Source organism: Lithobates pipiens, unplaced genomic scaffold, assembly GCF_037356315.1.
Source record: "Lithobates pipiens isolate NorthernLeopardFrog02 unplaced genomic scaffold, aLitPip1_a1.2 Scaffold_28, whole genome shotgun sequence".
NCBI classification, from domain to species: Eukaryota; Metazoa; Chordata; class Amphibia; order Anura; family Ranidae; genus Lithobates; species Lithobates pipiens.
The window spans coordinates 192842932-192857721 of NW_027507789.1; the positions used below are offsets into that span (position 1 = coordinate 192842932).

Genomic DNA, 14790 nt, shown 5'->3' on the forward strand with positions numbered 1-14790 from the left:
TATATGAGTAGGGCTAATGTTGGGGCCCACCAGACATGCTGATACATATGCGCATAGGGCTAGTGTTGGGGCCCACCAGACATGCGGACACATATATGTACAGGGCTAGTGTTGGGGCCCACCAGATGCGCTGTCACATATATGTGTAGGGCTAGTGTTGGGGCCCACCAGACGTGCGGACACATATATGCACAGGGCTAGTGTTGGGGCCCACCAGATGCGCTGTCACGTACATGTGTAGGGCTAGAGTTGGGGCCCACCAGACGTGCTGACACATATGCATACAGCTAGTGTTGGGCCAACCAGATGTGCTGACATGTGCATTACACACCAGGAGAAGAGATTAAAATGAACCTGTTGTATTGCCCTGCATACAGGTTCACTTTAAAAGTTCACACCCATGGCTTTCTGTCAGAAACCATGAATCAGACTGAGACAGAAGTACAGTTAAATCTCACTTGTTTAATAATAATATGTAGCGGATGACATTTTGGATAAAATGTCACACGCATGTAAATTTAGTTTTTGCCTCAGAACAATAGGGGTTCATGGTGTAGGTAGGCCTTAACACCAGTCTGGCCATGGTGTGTTTGGAAGTTCTGCCTGGTCATGTGAGCGGTGAGGTGCGCATGACAGGCCAGAACCAGGTCTGGTTGGATGTTTAGGTATCAGCCTTCTCTGAGCCAATCAGTGGGAGTGCCAGGGCCCGCTGAGGAGTCTGGGAAGGGGTACTTAAGGGGTGTGGGTCATGAGAGGAGTTTGTGAGACCTGTGGGGTCTGGTCCCAGGACTGGGGTAGCCCCGTGAGGGGGCACGGTCACGGGGTGTTCGACATCCCGCAAGATGTTCCTATTAGTTGCCCCTGATAGACCTGCCTGGTCTGGGGTAGGGATCCGTCTGTTCCCGAGTCTCACAACCTGCTGGTCTGAGGCGCAGTAACTGCGGGAGGATTCAAAGTGTCCGGGTGTGCTCTTGGCTTGGAGGGACACCACAGCTCGTGGAAGTGACCGGGGGAGGACACTTCAGAGGAGGGCCGGCAAGTGGCATCCTGAGAAGTGCCTGGTTACTGAGTTGGGAAGGACATTGACGAATTCACACTTTTCCAGTACCATTGAGTAGACGGGAAACGTTCCAGATATGGAGATTCCTGTTCACCCTTAGTTGATTGTTCAAGTTTTGAGTCAACGTGCTGACTGCCATGATCTCTGGCTAGAGATCTGTTCAGCCTTGAAGTACCCAGCTGCGAGTGGCCACTCTCTGGGTGACAAATAGAGACTTTGCTAGACCTGCAGTTCAAGGTGCCTGAGTTCTTCACACATGCTCTCTGTTCCCTAAGAGACTGTGTTATTGAAGTTGTTGCTGCAAAATAAAGACTTTTAAAGGAGGACTTCATCTGTGTCAGTGTTCAAGTCGTTGGGTATCAACCCTGGGAACCACTAGACATGGAAGAGCAGGCCAAGAGAAGGTAAATGGTAAGCCCAATAAGTCAAAGCCGCACAGCAAATGATGTGGCCGCTACAAATAAAAAAAGGTAAACAGAGTAAACGTAGTTAAAACATAGCCAGAGGTCAGGAACCGTAATGTATAGTCAGACAAGCCAAAACGTCAGGGAGCCAGAGATAAGCGTATTTGAACAGCAAGCAGGATCTGGAGACAGAAGAAATGTCAGCCAATCAAGTCTTTAATAGGAACAAAGGAGAGAGTCTCTAGAGATGTGACCAAGGTGAAGGCAGAGATCATCTGGGCTGGACGGCTTAAGTAGGCAGGACTGACGAGCAGGATATCATCAACAGGTGAGTCACTGTGGAGAGATAGGAGCTGGCAATTAGCCAACAGCTGAGTGGCCAGCTCAGAGAAGGAAGGGCTGAGCCCAGCCATGACACTTGCATATATGACGGCAAATTCTGCACTTGTTATTGATCCATCAGTGCAAAGGACATGTGCCAGGGGCCATCTTACGTGCGGGGCCCAACGGACTTTAATACACATTCACAATAAGATTGCCAAAAGTTCCTTTATTATCAGGGATCTCACTTTTCATTATATCATATGTCATATTTTTGACACACACAGAAAAAAAATTATTTTCAAAATGCCAAAGACTACTGAAGTCTAAGCAGGATAAGAAGACGGCTCTCGGGTTTAACAAAAGTTCAGGCCATTGTTTCTGGTGACATTTTATCTGTCGAGATTATTTTAACAAGACTGTAGAAGCCTCGTAGAAAAATCCACTTGACATTTTTTCAGGTGACACTCTAGTATGATAAGCTGCGTTGTTTTAATTGGTCAAAAATTCTGGCATTTCTATACCCACATCTGATACAGTCTGAGGCGGCTTAATGGCAAAGGTTGAATATTTTCACCGTACTGGGGTGGTATTTAGGGCACTTGTATGACATTACAACAAGTGGTTTCACAGAATAGAGGCAGTTAAGGGGAAAACCAACTAATGTGATGTGTTTGAGATTGTGAGATGAAAAGGGAGTACCTGGCATTGGGTTGGAGGGTGAGCGTTTACAAAGATCCTGAATGGGCAAAGTGACAGTACCCCTTAACTCTCTCCAGATCTTACCAGCTTTACCAAAGTTGGGTGTCTTTGGACAAAACAGTCAACCAATATAACCAACCAGATTTAGGATTAGGGAAGCCCAGTAAAGGTTTTCATTAAACACAATGCATAAATAGGTCAACGCATTTCAGGGGCTCACAACTGCACCTTCATCATTGCTTGTGTGCCGACATTGTGTTACCAGGGAGCAGTCTTTATTACAGAGGGAAAGTCTCACACTGGATCACTGCTCAGATCTGGAAGAAATACACAAAGCACAGCAAGATTTAAGAAAAATACTACGAAGGGATCTTGTATTTAGACATTTGCTAATCTCAGAGTTGAGATTTAAGTATTAGGCTTCAGTTTAACCGCTTGCCGGCGGCTGAACGTCCATGGACGTCCTGGGCTTTGTGGTGGTATATCTGAATGATGCCTGAAGCTGCAGGCATCAGATATCAGCGTTTTCCTACACCATAACAACAATCATAGCGGCTGGTCAGCCGCTAGATTGTTCTTATGGGCAGCGAGAAGGGACGTTCCCCCCCCTCCCGCCACCCTCCTGTGAATCTACCGACTCACCTCTGCAATCGGTGAGTAGGAGAATGGATCCGCCAGGCTTGGATGTCCACCATAAAGATTTCCAGGTGGACCAGATGGTCGCCGGAGTCTCTATGATCGTCGGGGGCCAGGCACGATATTATGACGTCACCCCCGACCCCTGCATTCAAAAAAATTGTTTTTGTATTTTTTTATTTTAGGCTTCCCAGCCTAGAGGTGAGATGTGGGGTCTTACTGACCCCACATCTCACTGTAAATAGGTCCTGTCATGTCATATTACTATTACAAGGGAAGTTTACATTCCTTGTAATAGGAATAAAAGTGAGCAAAAATTTTTATGTTTTTTTTAAATTGTCAAATTAGAAAATTTTAAGTAAAATTAACAATAAAAAATTATATATTTTTTTAAAGTGCCACTGTCCCCGTGTGCTCGCACGCAGAAGCGAACACATACATAAGTCCCGCCCACATATGAAAACGGTGTTGAAACTACACATGCGAGGTGTCACCGCGAACGTTAAAGCGGGAGCAATAATTCTAGGCCTAGACGTCCTCTGTAACTCAAAACATTTAACCAGTAAAAAAAAAAAAAAATTTAAAGCATCGCCTATGGGGATTTTTAAATACCGAAGTTTGGCGCTATTCCACGAGCGTGTGCAGTTTTGAAGCGTGACATGTTGGGTATCTATTTACTCAGCGCAACTTCATCTTTCACATTGTGCAAAAAAATTAGGCTAACTTTACAGTTTTTTTGTTTTTTTTTTAAAGCATGAAAGACACGTTTGAAAAATTGCTGCGCAAATACCGTGCAAGATAAAAAGTTGGAATGACCGCCATTGTATTCTCTAGGGTCTCTGCTAAAAAAAAAACATATATAATGTTTGGAGGTTCTATGTAATTTTCTAGCAAAAAAATGATGAATTTTACATGTAGGAGAGAAATGTCAGAATTGGCCTGGTGGGCAAGTGGTTGACAGTTGCACAAAACAAAAGTGGCAAGAGGTTGTAGTCCCTTTCAATAGTAGTATGATCACCCCTGCTTGGTCTGGCTGCAAGGAATCATGGGAAATGTACATTCCTATATGAGTTGCTGGCAGTTTCAGTGTTTCCTAGCTTACTGAACGCTGCCGTTTAATAAATAGGGTTCATTAAGTACTGTCATGCCCTTTGTATTATATGCGAACCCTGGATGGCTCAGACAGGAGCTGCTGGTCTGTAGTAGACATGCTTGATAAAATGCCACCCGTATAACACCTGGAAAATAGCCAGCCAGCGATGGGCTTAGCAAGAGTTAGCTCATAATTGCTTCTAAACATCTAAATGATTAGCTGATCTGCTGGAAGGACAATTGTCTGCTGTGCACTGGAATTCTACAGCTCTTGACAATGGCATGAACATTATCAGCTTTAGCTCATCACAATCCCCCGTCACTGGGATCAGTCATAGGAGACTGACAGCTACGCCTGCGTTGGTATCACAGGACAGCGAGAGGGGAAAGCGAGCGATCATCCTATGACCTACAACAGAGGCCTCCATCAGGGTCCCCATGAGTTGGTGTGCCCTTGTCCTGGTGCTCCCACAAGCCAGCATGCCCCTGTTCTGGAACCCACAGGGGTCAAAGTGCACTTGTTATAGAACCCACCCCTAAGGGTCGAAATGCCTCTGTGTTAAAGCACCCCTGATGGTAAGGGTGTCCCTGTTCTGCATCCAACAAGGGTCATTGTGCCCCTAGTCTGGCTCCCACATGGGTTGGTTTGCCCCTGTTCAGTAGTATGATTACCCCCCACTTTGTCTGGCTGCAAGGAACCAGTGTGCTCCTGTTCTGGTGCTCCCATGGGTAAAAGTGCCCCTGTTCTTGCCTCCATAAGGCTAAGCATGTCCCTGTTCTGCCTCCCATACGGATCAGCAAATCCTGGTTCTGGAAACTCTAGTGGGTAACATGACCATGTTCTCACACCCCTAAGGGTAAGTGTACCCCCTATTTTGCCTACCATATGCGTTTGAGTGCCCTTGTTTTCAGGCTCCCACAAAGGGTCAGTATGTCTTTGTTCTGGATTACACACGAGTCAGTGTGTCCTGTGACACACACTCCAGAGCCCTGTATGCTTTTTGGTACAGTTCATACTCCTGACCACTGGGTCTTATATGACATACTCCTGATCACTGCTTTCTGTACGATGGGCTTTATATGACATATTCCTGACCACTGCACTCTTGGCTGTATATGACATACGCCTGACCACTTCACTCAGGGCTGTATATGACATACCCCTGACCACTGCACCATGTACTCTGAGCTTTGTATGACAAACTCCTCAGCACTGCACTCTGAGCTGTATACGACATAGCCCTGACCAATGCACTCTGTACACTGGGCTTTATATGACATATTTCTGACCACTGCACTCTGTACCCTGGTCTTTATATGACACATTTCTGACCACTGCACTCTGTACCCTGGGCTTTATATGACACATTTCTGACCACTGCACTCTGTACACTGGGCTTTATATGACAAACTTCTGACCACTGCACTCTGTACGTTGAGCTTTATGTAAAATGCTCCTGACCACTGCACTCTGTACGCTTATAGTCTTGGCATCAGTTTAGCTGGGCTGTACTATGTTCTGCCTGATCATAGGTGTAGGTATCACTTCTGACAGGTATTGGAACGCAGTCTGGTTGGATGAATTAGGTACCAATCTCTTTCTCTGAGCCAATCAGTGGGTGCGTTGTCTTGCTGTGTATTATGGGAGAGGGTACTTAAGGCACGGAGGTCATGTGGTTCTGGGTTCCAGAAGTGCATTCTGACTCCATGGTCTTGGTCCTCCTGACCAGGCCCCAGAGGCCCTCATGGTCTGGGGATGTGGATCCATCCATTTCCGAGTTTCCGGGCTGGCTAGCCTGAGGCACAGTAACTGGAAGGAGGGTTCCAAGGTGGTCCGGTGCCGTCTCGGGTTTGGATAGGCCCAGAAACTGAAAACGCAACCAGGGGAGGACTCTTCAGAAGAGAGCCATGCACGAGGCTGGCTGCTCGGTAAGAGCCTGGAAGCTAAGCTGACCGGCTACAAGATACTGGTACCGTAAGAGAGTTCCTAATTTCATCCTTCAGTTACAACGAAGTTCTGTGAGAGACTTTTTGTTCTATTGTAAGTTCTACAACCAAGTCTGTTTGCTGAGTTTAAATCACTTGTCGGCTGCTAAATTCGGGGGATTTATCCGATAGATGAAATATCCAGGTGTGAATGGCTATTCCCTGGATCACCTAGAGAGAGACATTGCCAGTGTCAGCAGTTCCAAGAGTACCTGAGCTTTTCTACCCATACCCTCTATTCCAGTGATGGCAAACCTTGGCACCCCAGATGTTTTGGAACTACATTTCCCATGATGCTCAACAACACTGCAGAGTGCTAGAGCATCATGGGAAATGTAGTTCCAAAACACCTGGAGTGCCAAGGTTCACCATCACTGCTCTATTCCCTACTGAGAGACTGTGTTTTGTTCAACGTTCTTTGCAAATAAAAATTCCTAAAAAGGGATTCAAGTGTCGGTCTCTACAGTTATTGGGCCATCAACCTCGGGAACCCCTAGACAAGAACGAGGTGAGGAAGGTAACGGTAAGCCCAGCAAAACCAGCCGCTCTTTCGGGGGTCAGTGCTACAGATGTAAGGGGTAACACTGTGGCTCTGGTGTAAAGAGGAACTCTGATGTATGGGGTGCTCTGAGAACCCTGATTTACCTTAGTGTACTCACTCAGAGGCAGGAGAGACTTCAGTCCCAGACAGGGATGGATGGTGAGCTCACTCACCCCTTGGCAGTCAGCACCTCTTATCCAGATGTAGCTGAGGCTGCTGGAGTGTGGACAGACACAGAGTTGCAGGGGCGGGGGGAAGAGGAGCAGATCGAGCCCTTTCTCCTCTCCTGTCTTTGTGGAGGGAGGAGTAATTATTAGTGCTGGCTTTGGGCAGTGTGAAAGAGAGTGTAACAGACACTCTCGGCTTACACAACTGCAGCTAGCAATCCTGCTGGGAAGCCATAGTCCAGTCTGAATCACATGTCCGGGTTTCATGCAGTCTGAGACCCGGACACATGATTCCAAACCCGAACTGTCCGGGTGAATCCCAGACAGGTGGCAACCCTACTCTGTATGCTGGGCTTTTTTTAGGACATATTCCAGACCACTGCACTCTGTACAGCAAATTACATACTGCTGACCACTGCACTTTGTACGCTGGGCTTTTTAATGACATATTCCTGACCACTGTACTCTGTACAGCAAAATACATTCTGCTGACCACTGCACTCTGTACGCTGGGCTTTTTTTATGACATATTCCTGACCACTGCACTCTGTACAGCAAAAGACATACCGCTGACCACTGCACTCTGTACAGGAAAATACATACCGCTGACCACTGCACTCTGTACAGCATATGACATACCGCTGACCACTGCACTCTGTACAGCATATGACATGCTGCTGACCACTGAACTCTGTACCCTGGGCTTTTTTATGACTTATTCCAGACCACTGCACTCTGTACAGCAAATGACATAGTGCTGACCACTGCACTCTGTACAGCAAATGACATAGTGCTGACCACTGCACTCTGTGCGCTGGGCTTTTTTTTATGACATATTCCTGCCCACTGTACTCTGTATGCTGGGCTTTTTTATGACATATTCCTGACCACTGCACTCTGTACAGCAAAAGACATACCGCTGACCACTGCACTCTGTGGGCTGAGCTTTTTTATGACATATTCCTGACCACTGCACTCTGTACAGCATATGACATACTGCTGACCACTGCACTCTGTACAGCATATGACATACTGCTGACCACTGCACTCTGTACCCTGGGCTTTTTTATGACTTATTCCAGACCACTGCACTCTGTACAGCAAATGACATAGTGCTGACCACTGCACTCTGTGCGCTGGGCTTTTTTTATGACATATTCCTGCCCACTGTACTCTGTATGCTGGGCTATTTTATGACATATTCCTGACCACTGCACTCTGTACTGCAAAAGACATACCGCTGACCACTGCACTCTGTACGCTGGGCTTTTTTATGACATATTCCTAACCACTGCACTCTGTACAGCAAAAGACATACCATTGACCACTGCACTCTGTACAGCATATGACATACTGCTGACCACCGCACACTGTATGTTGGACTTTTTATGACGAAGACAAAAAAAAAGGACGTCCTGTGCAGAAAGTTTTCCTAAAAGCCCTGCAAAGTTGGATTGTGCGACCTTTGTAGATTATAAATAGCACAGAGCTATTTTAGTGGAATTCCTCCAGTCTCTGGATTGCAGATCTACCATATGGGACATGGTCAGAAATCTTTTCTCATCTGTACTTGGTAAAAATAAATGAATGAGAGAAGCGCGGTGCTAAATATAAAGCGTATTCCGGTGGGATGCTGCGTTAGTGCGGCGACTGATAGGTGAGCGGTGCCAGAGAAAAAGGAGCCTTTTGCCAGTTATCACGCAGAACATTCTAATTGCTTTTCCCCCACATTCCTTTGCTTTGATGTCACCGGCTCTTGTTTGCATTGGACTTGCAGCTGAGAATTCTAATTAAATGGAAGCCGCAGAAACGATTCTATCTTGGCAAGCTGAATAGGCAACAATGAAGGAAGGGACTTTCTAAAAAGGGGATCTCTGGGATCGGGCCGCATGATGTTTATTATTCTCACTCGATTAAAGGGGAAGTCCGGTCTATGGGACAACAACAGTTTCCGTAGCCAGTGGACTGCCGGTACTATCCAGGAAATACCGCAACTGTGCTAAAGTCAGGACTTAGTTTACGATAAACACTGAATTCCAAGCAGATATAAAAGACACAGATTCACGCAGCTCTGAATTTATTATTACATTAATATAGTTGGTAAACCCAAGATAATATTTGTGCGCTTGCAAAAACAATCTGTAAACTTTAGTGACAAATTAGATCAAATGGACGGCAGCATCTAAATCACCAATCTGATTAGGATGTGTAACAAGCTCCAAACAAACAATAAAAAATGCGCTATTCTTGTACTAGGTATAAGTTAATAAATCACATAAGAGATGCAATAAAAGCGCATTAAACATATGATGAACTCATCCTAAATTGACATATGTCGCAAAAGTGAGTACACCGCTCAGATTTTTAAAAATATTTTATTCTATCTTTTCATGTGAGTACACCCCTAAGTGAAAATGTCCAAATTGGGCCCAAAGTGTCAATATATTGTGTGGCCACCATTATTTTCCAGCACTGCCTTAACCCTCTTGGGCATGGAGTTCACCAGAGCTTCACAGGTTGTCACTGGAGTTCTCTTCCACTTCTCCATGACGACATCAAAGAGCTGGTGGATGTTAGAGACCTTGCGCTCCTCCACCTTCCATTGGAGGATGTCCCACAGATGTTCAATAGGGTTTAGATCTGGAAACATGCTTGGCCAGTCCATCACCTTTACCCTCAGCTTCTTTAGCAAGGCAGTGGTTGTCTTGGAGGTATGTTTGGGGTCGTTATGTTGGAACACTGCCCTGCGGCTCAGTCTGCGATGGGAGGGGATCATGCTTTGTTTCAGTATGTCACAGTACATGTTGGCATTCATGGTTCCCTCAATGATCTGTAGCTCCCCAGTGCCGGCAGCACTCATGCAGCCCCAGACCATGAGACTCCCACCACCATGCTTGACTGTAGGCAAGACACACTTGTCTTTGTACTCCTCACCTGGTTGCCACCACACACACTTGACACCATCTGAACCAAATACGTTTATCTTGATACAATCCACAGCCAAACATTTGGATGGTTCTAGACAGCCCTCTGTGGCATAGGTGACTGGCCAGTTGGATGTACAAATGGCAGGTAAGTTCCTGATAGAAATTATGACAAAGGGAAAGCTTAATCACCAGACAACCTTTTTTTTCAGTACATTGGTTTTCAATGCTATCAAGAGGTGTGGGGTTTTGGACACCTGGAAAAAAAATTATACAGAAAAAAAACCCCTAAAAACCCCTAACCATGTAACCTAGCCCTTAGACTAAGCCCTTGTACACACGGTCGGACATTCTGACAAGCAAATCCGTTGGATTTTGTCCGATGGATTTTGTCCGACAGATTTTGTCCTAAACTGTTGTATACACACGGTCGGACAAAGTTGTCGGAAAATCCGATTGTACATAACGTGATGACGTTATTTAGTTACGACGGGACTACGTTCAGGCTAATAGCCAATAGCTTTGGTCTAGGAATTTGATCTGAGCATGCGTGGCACTTTGTCCGTCGGAGTAGGCTACACATGATCGGAGTATGTCCGATCTGAGCATTTTGTCAGAAAATTTTAACGGCAAGTTGGAAAAGTTGGTCCGTCGCATATTCTGACGGAAACAGTCCGATGGAGACCACACACAGTCGGATTATCCGACAAAACGGTCCGATAGGACACATTCCGTCGGAATCTCCGACCGCGTGTACAAGGGCTTAGACCCTTAACTCTCATACAAACCCTAAAACATTAACAGCTAACCTTCCCCTACTTAACCCTTAACCAAACCCTAAGATGAAATCCCCAAAACATAACCAAAACATAACCTTGCCCATAACCCCCAAACCTTATCTAACACTTAAATTGAACCCTTTTACCAGTGGTCTTACTGTACCTAGTCATTGAAATTGTCAGCACTGAATCAAATGGCACCCAATGAAGCTAATACACTCTTGCTATGTAGGAGAATGGGTCTTTGAATGGTCATGATGTGCCCACCAGTTTGCACAAAAATACAAGCAAAGGAGGGAGGTGCTTGTTTAGGGTCAGTGATAGTATGAAAACCCTGCCATTATTAGCACCACTGCAGTTTAAATTTTGTGAAGGACTGGATAAATCAATGGGTAATTAATCAGCCTCTGCAGATGAAACAGGACCCTTCATTGTAAGTCCCACCAACACTGGCATTGCAGCAATAAGTCACTTGAATTAGGAAAAATATCTGCACATCTGAAGTGCTACTTACATTGGCTGGGGACACAAACTTTTCCAGTACATTAGGAAGACAATATAATGAGGGAAGTCTTGTTATACAGTATCTGATGGCAGCATTCTAGGAGACAATTCCATTCTTCTCTGGAGGTGACCTGCACATACAAGTGAAAGGAGCAGGTTTATAAAACTTTCATATGTGAATAATTATTTTAGCAACTACTAACAAATTAAGGTGGCCACTGAGTCACCGGTTCTGGTGGTCCTGGGGGATTGATTGGACCAGAAATAAAGCTCACACGTTTCTGTAGAAAGCTCATCCATTATTAAGCAGCCACCAGCTCGACAGACTGAGAAATTTGTCACATTCTTCAATTGACCCAGCATTCTAAAAGTTGTACGTTGTTCGGATTTTTAAGTGTTTAACATTGACATTTCCACTCTACACAAACCTAAAAAAAAGTTTTGGCCAGAGATACTTTTTGAAGATGTTTTTTTAATTAAATGCCTTTCACATCCTGACCTTCCTTTAAACAGTATACCGTAACTTTTGTTAGCCTTTTTATTCTTGAGGTGCCCTTGATAAAATTTTTAGGTCTTGTTTAAACCCTGCTAAAAACAATTCATTTGGGGGCAGTATGAAAAATGCCCTCCTTACATTGGTAGTCAAAAGGAAAAAAGTCTTCTCTTACATTCGCAATCAGCGGGAAGAATGCCCCTTTACATCGATGATCAGTGGGAAGAATGCCCCTTTACATCGGTGATCAGTGGGAAGAATGTCCCTTACATTGGTGATCAGTGGGAAGAATGCCCCTTTACATTGGTGATCAGTGGGAAGAATGCCCCTTACATTAGTGATCAGTGGGAAGAATGCCCCTTTACATTGGTGATCAGTGGGAAGAATGCCCCCTTACAGTATTGATCAGTGGGAAGAATGTCCCCTACATCGGTAGTCAAAAGGGAAGAAAGTCTTTGCTTACATTCGCAATCAGCGGGAAGAATGCCCCTTTACATCGGTGATCAGTGGGAAGAATGCCCCTTTACATCGGTGATCAGTGGGAAGAATGTCCCTTACATTGGTGATCAGTGGGAAGAATGCCCCTTTACATTGGTGATCAGTTGGAAGAATGCCCCTTACATTAGTGATCAGTGGGAAGAATGCCCCTTACATTAGTGATCAGTGGGAAGAATGCCCCTTTACATTGGTGATTAGTGGTAAGAATGCCCCCTTACATTGGTGACTGGTGGGAAGAACGCCCCTTACATTGGTGATCAGTGGGAAGAATCCCCCTTACATTGCTGACCAATGGGAAGAATGTCCCCGTACATTGGTGATCAGTGGGAAGAATGACCCTTGTATTGGTGATCAGTGGGAAGAATGCTTTTTACATGGCTGGTCAGTTGGAAGAACGCCTCTTACATTGGCGATCAGTGGGAAGAATGTCCCTTATATTGGTGGTTAGTGGGAAGTATGCCCCCTTACATTGGTGACCAGTGAGAAGAAGGCATCTTACATTAGTGCTCAGTGGGAAGAATACCATTTACATTGGTGATCAGTGGTAAGCATTCCCCTTATATTGGTGACCAGTGGAAAGAATGTCCCTTACAGTAGTGGTCAGAATACTACTTAAAGGGGTTGTAAAGTAATTATTATTATTTTTTTTTAAATAACAAACATGTTATACTTACCTCCACTGTGCAGCTCGTTTTCACAGAGTGGCCCCGAACCTGCTCTTCTGGGGTCCCTCGGCGGCTGTCTCTCCTTCCTCCAGCAAGTACTTCTCACGTTCATGCAAGCTCCCTCGCATGGTGAGAAGCACCTGCGGGCGCGATCCCGTGATACAGCCAGCGGCTATAGCCGCTGGCTGTATCACACGGTCCCGCCCCCCGGCGCGCCTCATCATTGGATGTGATTGACAGCAGCGCGAGCCAATGGCTGCGCTGCTTTCAATCCATCCACTCCAGCCAATCAGCGGCCAGGCTGAGCGGTGAAGACGACGTCGGGGGACGAGCACGGGACTTTCGAGGGGTCAGGTAAGTAAAACGCTGGGGACTGGGGGAGCCTTGGGCATTGTGAGATGTTTTGTGTTGTGAGATGTTTTTTTCAACTTAATGCATAGAATGCATTAAGGTGAAAAAATATTTACCTTTAAAGACAGCTAAAAAGATCATTGGTGTCATGCAGCTGGTTCTGCCAAGTCAGCCCTGAAACCATTCAGGAACCATACAATGGGAGGTCAATCAGCCACAGGATAAAGAATCCCTAGCAACCTCTGGAGAAACCCTTGAGTTCCATGTAAACCTGGTTAAGAATGTCAGGTATACAGTATAAAATGATAAAGCAGCATAAACAAAAGATCAAAAGATTGGCATCTTAGGGATCCTAGAGTAGTGTGACATTAGGAAAGGTTATTTACTGTATGAATATACTGGGGTAAAAAGATCAGGATCATAGAGGGGTTACCAGAAAAAAGATCTACTCTAACTTTTGGGCATTGTGTGTGAGTTCTCCGAATTACAGACGTTTTGCTCTCATTGTAGAGGTACATGATAAAATATGGTTTGCAAAACTGAGTCCTTGACCTAGAACGTGTATACTATAAGGACATGGGATCTTTCTCCGACTTTTCTGATCTGGAATCTTGTAGTATGTTTGTCCATTTGATGGGGTGAAGGTGCATGTTGGGGATTATTGACATCACTGCAGATACTAGAATATTCATCTTTTTGGGAACACTTTAAGATGTTGAAATTTTGGATATAACGGAAGTTTTGGAACCTGGGATGGTGGTTAGGATTTTGGGTTTAGTTTATGGCTTTTTGGAGGAGCTAGTCTAGGATAACACTGTATTATTATTTAGATTTAATCTGGGTCACATGATTTCAGCATTTGCACCATAAAGGCATAGATTTAATCTGAAATCTGGGCGTCAGAAAACCTACCAACTCTAGCCATCCCCTCCACGAGACCCCTAATGCCGTGTACACATTGCTGGACTTTGACAGCAAAGGTCTGACGGAACGAACCCATCGGATAATTCGATCGTGTGTGGGCTTCATCGGACCTTTGCTGTCGAAAAATAAGACGGACTTTAGAAACAGAACATGTTTCAAATCTTTCTGATGGACTTGAGTTCGCTCAAAAAATCAGTTCGTCTGTATGCTAGTCCGACTGACGAAAACCGACGCTAGGGCAGCCACTGGCTATGAACTTCCTTATTCTAGTCCGGTCATACGTCATCACGGTCAAATCCATCAGACTTTGTTGATTGTGTGTCCCTTCGTTCAGAAAGTACATCGGAAGTCTGCCGAAAGTCCGTCGAGAAGAACGTCGGACCTAGTCTGCCGGAAAGTCCGGTCCTGTGTAAGCGGCATTACAAATGAAAGCACAATCAATCACACAAGACACACAAACAATAAAAACATAAACAAGTGCACATACCCCCCTTGAAGACTGACATCTTGTGGTGCAGAAGAAGTACTGCGGTGGGGACAACTGCTGATTGAAAGGGAGTATTATAGTACTGGAATTCTGCTTTATTTGGATTGATTTTTTGCTTGCTTTATAGGGTCGCTGCAATTTTTGTATTGTATAGTAACTGGGAAGGAAGATTTTTCTTTCTCTTTTTTTTTACAGCATTTTTTACAGCATTTCTTCTTCATGGCAGAACAGTATTGTCTGGTGATTGAAACTTAAA

General features: G+C 45.1%; 1 protein-coding gene and 1 long non-coding RNA gene across 3 annotated transcripts in view; one reads left to right on the forward strand and one right to left on the reverse strand.

Annotated features, from left to right (window-relative positions):
* LOC143935969 (uncharacterized) overlaps positions 1 to 14790 on the reverse strand; it is a 105372-nt gene that overhangs the window by 82214 nt on the left and 8368 nt on the right. Inside the window, exon 2 of the long non-coding RNA XR_013263592.1 lies at positions 11127 to 11247. This is a non-coding gene — a long non-coding RNA (uncharacterized LOC143935969). The remainder of the gene's footprint in view (positions 1 to 11126; positions 11248 to 14790) is intronic.
* JPH2 (junctophilin 2) overlaps positions 1 to 14790 on the forward strand; it is a 113505-nt gene that overhangs the window by 73913 nt on the left and 24802 nt on the right. The window lies entirely within an intron of this gene.